Source organism: Hemiscyllium ocellatum, unplaced genomic scaffold (genome assembly GCF_020745735.1).
Source record: "Hemiscyllium ocellatum isolate sHemOce1 unplaced genomic scaffold, sHemOce1.pat.X.cur. scaffold_118_pat_ctg1, whole genome shotgun sequence".
In the NCBI taxonomy this organism is placed as follows: Eukaryota; Metazoa; Chordata; class Chondrichthyes; order Orectolobiformes; family Hemiscylliidae; genus Hemiscyllium; species Hemiscyllium ocellatum.
In genome coordinates this window covers 2,294,649-2,301,466 of record NW_026867701.1, presented here as the reverse complement: position 1 = coordinate 2,301,466, position 6,818 = coordinate 2,294,649, and positions in this window count along the sequence as shown.

Below are 6,818 nucleotides of genomic sequence, written 5' to 3'. Positions count from 1 at the left end.
AATTACCGTCTCTCAGTCTTAATTGAATTTGTTGAAGAGGTGACCGAGAAGATAAATGAAGGCAGAGCAGTCGACATCGAGTAACCTGACGTCAGCATGGCCTAGAACATAGAACATAGAACAATACACCACAGAACAGGCCCTTCGGCCCACGATGTTGTGCCGAACATCTATCCTAGATTAAGCACCCATCCATGTACCTATCCAATTGCCGCTTAAAGGTCGCCAATGATTCTGACTCTACCACTCCCACGGGCAGCGCATTCCAAGCCCCCACCACTCTCTGGGTAAAGAACCCACCCCTGACATCTCCCCTATACCTTCCACCCTTCACCTTAAATTTATGTCCCCTTGTTGTACTCGGGGAAAAAGTTTCTGACTGTCTACTCTATCAATTCCTCTGATTATCTTATAAACCTCTATTAAGTCACCCCTCATCCTTCGCCGTTCCAACGAGAAAAGGCCGAGAACTCTCAACCTATCCTCGTACGACCTATTCTCCATTCCAGGCAACATCCTGGTAAATCTTCTCTGCACCCTCTCCAAAGCTTCCACATCTTTCCTAAAGTGAGGCGACCAGAACTGCACACAGTACTCCAAATGTGGCCTAACCAAAGTCCTGTACAGCTGCAACATCACTTCACGACTCTTGAATTCAATCCCTCTGCTAATGAACGCTATTACACCATAGGCCTTCTTACAAGCTCTATCCACCTGAGTGGCAACTTTCAAGGATATAGGTACATAGACCCCAAGATCCCTCTGTTCCTCCACCTGACTAAGAACCCTACCGTTAACCCTGTATTCTGCATTCTTATTTGTTCTTCCAAAATGGACAACCTCACACTTGGCAGGATTGAACTCCATCTGCCACTCCTCAGCCCAGCTCTGCATCATATCTAAGTCCCTTTGCAGCCGACAACAGCCCTCCTCACTGTCGACAACTCCACCAATCTTCGTATCATCTGCAAATTTACTGACCCACCCTTCGACTCCTTCATCCAAGTCATTAATAAAAATTACAAACAGCAGAGGACCCAGAACTGATCCCTGCGGAACTCCACTTGTACGTGGGCCCCAGGCTGAATATTTACCATCTACCACCACTTTCTGACTTCGACCGGTTAGCTAGTTTTCTATCCAATTGGCCAAATTTCCCTCTATCCCATGCCTCCTGACTTTCCGCATAAGCCTACCATGGGGAACCTTATCAAATGCCTTACTAAAATCCGTGTACACTACATCCACTGCTCTACCCTCATCTACATGCTTGTTCACCTCCTCAAAGAATTCAATAAGACTTGTAAGGCAAGACCTACCCTTCACAAATCCGTGCTGGCTGTCCCGAATCAGGCAGTGTCTTTCCAGATACTCATAAATCCAACCCTCAGTACCCTTTCCATTACTTTGCCTACCACAGAAGTAAGACTAACTGGCCTGTAATTCCTGGGGTTATCCCTATTCCCTTTTTTGAACAGGGGCACAACATTCGCTACTCTCCAGTCCCCTGGTACCACCCCCGTTGACAATGAAGACGAAAAGACCATTGCCAACGGTACTACAATTTCCTCTCTTGCTTCCCACATAATCCAAGGATATATCCCATCAGGCCCTGGGGACTTGTCTATCCTCAAGTTGTTCAAAATGTCCAACACATCTTCCTTCCTAACAAGTATCTCTTCTAGCTTACCAGTCCGTTTCACACTCTCCTCTTCAACAATACGGTACCTCTCGTTCGTAAATACTGAAGAAAAGCCTCTGACGGGATTGAGTGTGGTAGATGAGTTAATAAGGTTAGATCACATGGGATCGGGGAGAGCGAGTCAAACGGACAGAGAATTGCCTTGAGTGTAGGAGACAAAGGGTGGTGAGACAGGTTTGTTCTTCAGCCTGGAAGCCTATGACCAACAGTAGTCCCACTTTTATGCATCAGTTACATGCACGATTTGGTTCAGAGTATAGATGTCATTGTCAGTGAGTTCGTGGATACCAAAATTAGTGTTAAAACTGGAATGGAATACAGTTATTAAAGGTTATCTTGAAAAACTGAGCCATTGGGCCAAGGGATGAAAGGTGGAGTTTAATTCTGTTGTTAGATTTTGTTAAGACACAGTTAATGGTAGGGGCTGTGAAGTGTTATCAAACAGAGAGAGACCAAGGGGTGCAATTGCAATGTTCCTTGGAAGTAGTATCACAGGTGGGCAGGGTTGCAAAAACAGCATTTCGCACTACTAGCCCTCATGGGCCAGAGCACTGAATACATCAGTTAGGACATCATGATACGGATGTACAAGACATTGCTGGTTCTTCAGTTGGAGTTCTGAGTAGAATTCTGATCCTCCACTGCAAATAGAACAAAGATTGATAAAGATGTCACTGATACTGGAGGGTCTGACTTAGAAGGAGAGACTGGATAAGCTGAAAGAAGAAATGGGAGGAATAAGATAGCTTTGGCAGAGAAATATAAGCACAATCCGAACAAATTGTAAAGAATAATGTATAAATTAGTAAGTGGGAAGACAATAGAGCCCCTCAAAGTTCAGTAAGCCCATTCATGTGTGGAATCACAGGAGATGGACGAGATCCTCATTGAATATTTCATGTCAGAATGTCCTGTGGACAAAGACTGGGAAACAAAGGGAAAGAGACTGCGATGGATTGAAAATAGATCCAATTACAGAAGAGATGATGCTGGATGTCTGAGAAAACAAAGAGAGAGAAAGCTCGAGGTCCTGAACAAGTGTATCCAAAAACATTGTGGCAAAGTAGTGGCAGGAATGCTAGCAGCGATATTTGTGTCATTGTCCATCATATTTCCATTGGGTGTAGATGACTGAGGGGTGACACCCTCTCAACACTCTTCTCACACTCCCCTCTCGCCCTCTCTCTTTCACCCCCTCTCGAGCTGTCCCTTGCCCCCTCCAACAAGCCCCTCGCTCACCCCCTCTCCCGCTGGCTGTCCCTCCACACTCTCGCACCTCTCTCGCTCCCCTTCTCTCGCCCAATCTTCCACGCACCTTTCTCGCGTTCCTCTCTCACGCCCATTCACTCGCGCACATTCTCTCGCCCCTCTCTCGCTTCCTCTCTCATCCCCCTCTCTCACCCAGGTTTCTCGTCCTCCTCTCGCACCCGGTCTCTTGATCCACTCTTGCCCCTCTCTCTCTCGCCCCTCTCTCATCCTCTCTTTTGCCCCTCTCTCGAAGCCCTCTCTAGCCCCAATCTACTCTCTCGCCCCCTCTCTTGCCCCCTCTTGATCTTCTCTTTTGCCCCCTCTCGATCCTGTCTCGCCATTCTCTCTCCCACCCATCTCCACCTCTCTTCCCCCTCTTTCGCACCATCACTCTCACCCGGATCCTATCTCTCTCCCCATCTCATGCACCCTCTCGTCCCTCTCGCCCACTCGCTCGACCACCTCTCTGGCCCCCCTCTCTTGGCCCCCTCTCTCGCACGCTCTCACGCCCCCCACTCAAGACCTGCGTGCTAATTCACCTCTATAGCCACCCTCTCTTGAGCCCCTCTCTGGCCGCCTCTTTGGCCCTGCTCTCTGTCCACGCTCTTGCGCCTCCTCTCTCTGTCCTCTCTCACCCTCCCTCTCACTCTCTGCCCTCTCTCTCGCCCCCTCTCTCTTGTCCACCTCCTATCTCTCTACCCATTTCTCTCCCCATCACACTACATCTCGAAACCTCTCTCCCACTCTCCCGCGTCTCTCTCTGCGTGCTTTCTCACACACGTCTCGCACTGCATCTCTAGCCTCTCTTTCGTCCCAGTCTTTCACCCACTCTCTCGCCCATTCCCTCGAACCTCTCTTTTCCCACCTCTCTCTCTTGCCCTCTCTCTTGCCCTGTCTCTTGCCACCCTCTCTTGCCCCCCTCTCTCACCATTTTTATCTCCCTCGCAGCCTCTCTCACCATCCTCTCTCTCACCCACGTCCTATCGTTCTCCCATTTCTCTCGTATCATCGTTCACCCCCCTCCCGAATCCCCCTCATACCCTCTCTGGGCACCTCTCTCTCACCATCCTTCTCTGTCCCCAGTCGCTTGCCCCACTTTCTCGCAACTCTCTCTTGTTTGTCTCTCTTGCTCCGCTCTCTCGCCCCTCTCTCTCACAACACTCTCTTAGCCCACTCTTCCGACATGTTCGCCCTCTGCCTCTCCCGCAAACACACTCGCCCCCTCTCTCGCCCCCTTTCTCGCCCACATCCTATCTCTCTCCCTGTCTGCACGCCCTACCTCTCGCCCCGTCTCACCCAAACTCCCCAACACCATTGCACACCCACGTCGCCCCGTCTCTGGCCCTCCTCTCTGCCCCCCTCTCTCGCCCCCCCCGTCTTGCCCCCTCTCGCATCCCCGCTCTTACCCCTCTCTCTCACCCCATCCCCGATTCTCTTGCACCCCTCTCTCGCGTCTTCTCTTGACGCCCTCTCTCGACTCCCAATCTCACCTCCCTCTCTCGCCCCCTCTCTCTCGCCCCCTCTCTCGATTGTCTCGCACCCCTCTCTCGCCCCCTCTCTCGCTCCTTCTCTCACCCGCCTCGAACGCCTGCCCCACCTCCGCGTTCACCCACCTCTCTCCCCGTCCTCTGGCCACCTATCGCCCACTTGCTCACCTCCCTCTCTCACCCCTCTCTCTCACAAACTCTCCCGATCCTCTCTCTCACGTCCTCTCTTGCCCACCCTCTCGCATTCTGCCCGCTCTCTCACCCCCCTCTCTCGCCCCCTTCACACTCCTTCTCGACCTATCTCTCTCCCCCCTTCTCTCGCTTGCTCTTGCCCATTCTCTCTGGCCCTCATACTCTTCTTCTCACCTTTTCTCCCCCTCTCACTCTCGCTCTGTATCTCCCTCTCTCTCGCCCTCTCTTGCCCCCTCGTGCTCGCACTCACTCTCACCCTCTCTGACTCTCTCGCTCCCTTTCTCTCTAACCCCCACTCGCGCACCCCTCTCTCCTCCTTGCCATTCCTCTCTCACTCCTCTCTCACATCATCTCTCTCTCTCTGGTTCTCTCCCTCGACCTCACTCTCTCTCTCTCTCTCTCTCTCTCTCTCTCTCTCTCTCTCTCTCTCTCGCCCTCGCTGTCTCTCTCTTCCCTCTCACTCTCGGTCGCCCACTCTCACTTTCCCTCGCCTTCCCCCCCTCGCAGCTCTCAGTCTGTCAATCCTTTCTCGCTCTTCCTCTCCCTGTCTCTGTCTCTCGTTCCGTCTCTCTCTCTCACCCCCCTCAACCTCTGTCTCTTTGTCTCTCTCACCTCTTCTCTCTCCCTCACCCACTCTAAGTCTCTCTTGCCCACTCACCCTCGCCCTCATGCTCTCTCTTTCTCGCCCTAACGCTCTCTCTTGCTCTCTTTCGGTTCTCTCTCTCTTGCCCCCTCTCTCACACCTCTTCTCTCTCTTGCCTTGCTTCTCTGTCAAATACTTTCTTTCTCTCTCATTTGCCTCTCTCTTGCCCCACTTCTCTCTCGCCCCGACTCTCTCGCTCACCACCTCCCTCTCTCTCTCGCCCCTCTCTCTTTCTCTCTCTCTCGCCTTTCCTCTCTCCCGCCCTCTCCCTCTCCCTCTCTCGTCCTCTCCGTCTCATTCCTCTCTCTCTCTCTGTCTTGCCTCATATGTCTCAATGTGTCTCCTGCCCCCCTCTCTCTCGACCGTCTCTCTCGCCTCCTTTATCTCTCTCTCTCTTGCCATCCCACTCTTTCTTGCCTCCTATATCTCTCACCTCCTGACTCTCTCGCACTCTCCTTCTCTCTCTGCCCCTCTCTCTCTCTCTCTCTCTCTCTCCCCTCCACAATATCTACTGCCCACTTTCTCTCTCTCTTTGCTCTTCTCTATAGGTCTTGCCCACTTCCTCACTCTCGCTCTATCTGTCTCTGTCTCCCACTCTTTCTCGCTGTTTCACTCCCTCTATTTCTCTCTCTCGTTGCATCGCTCCCTCTCTCACCCCCTCCCACGACACTCTCTTTCTCATTATCCACTCCCGTATTCTCTCTCTCTCCCTCACCCTATCTCTCCCTTGCCCCTCTATCTCACCCTGATCCTTCACTATCTCTCCATTTTCTCTGACACTCGATCCCCCTCCCTCGGTATCTCTCGATCTGTTTCTCTTTGACTGAATCTCTCTCCCTACTGTCCCTCCCTCCCTTCCTCTCTGTCAGAATCTGTTTCCCTGATCGTTCTCTCTTCCTCTAACCCAGAGCCTGGGGCGGTTGGTGGTGAGTATGTGTGTCGGGGTGGGTGTGGGTGCGAGAGGGCAAAGAAATGTAGGAGGAGAGGAGGGGGAAAATGGTATAGAGACTGAATTGCGGGAGGGAGACAGAGAAGGCAGGAAAGTGAGAGTGACCGTGAGGGAGAGAGGAGTCGGTGCAGGTGGAGAAACCGGGGAGAGGTGTGCTTGTGAGAGAGCGAGACGTGGGAGAGTGAAAGGGAGAGGTGATGAGAAAGAGTGAGAGAGAGAGAGAGAGAGAGATGAGAAGAAAGATTAGGGGACAGGAAATCGGGAGGCCAGGTTGTAGTGGGGTGACAGAGGGAGTTAAACCCAGCTCCTGAGCTCAGGGCGCGGCGCCCTCCCCTTCCCTGAGAACCAGGGCATGGGGCTGAGTCTGTCTCTCTCCAGCTCAGCTTCGTCAGCACAAAGACACACAACAACATCGGTCACTCTGCTGCTCGGCACGCTTTAATCCACATTTTTATTGTTTACAATTTGAAGTGATGGATACAGTCATTTGGATGGTGCATTTTCTCACTGGCCTCTGAGTTGTGAGAAACATTGAAATGTTTCCCTGCACCCTCCCTGTGGGATAAAGATCGACAAACCAGCGCTACCCTTAGTCTG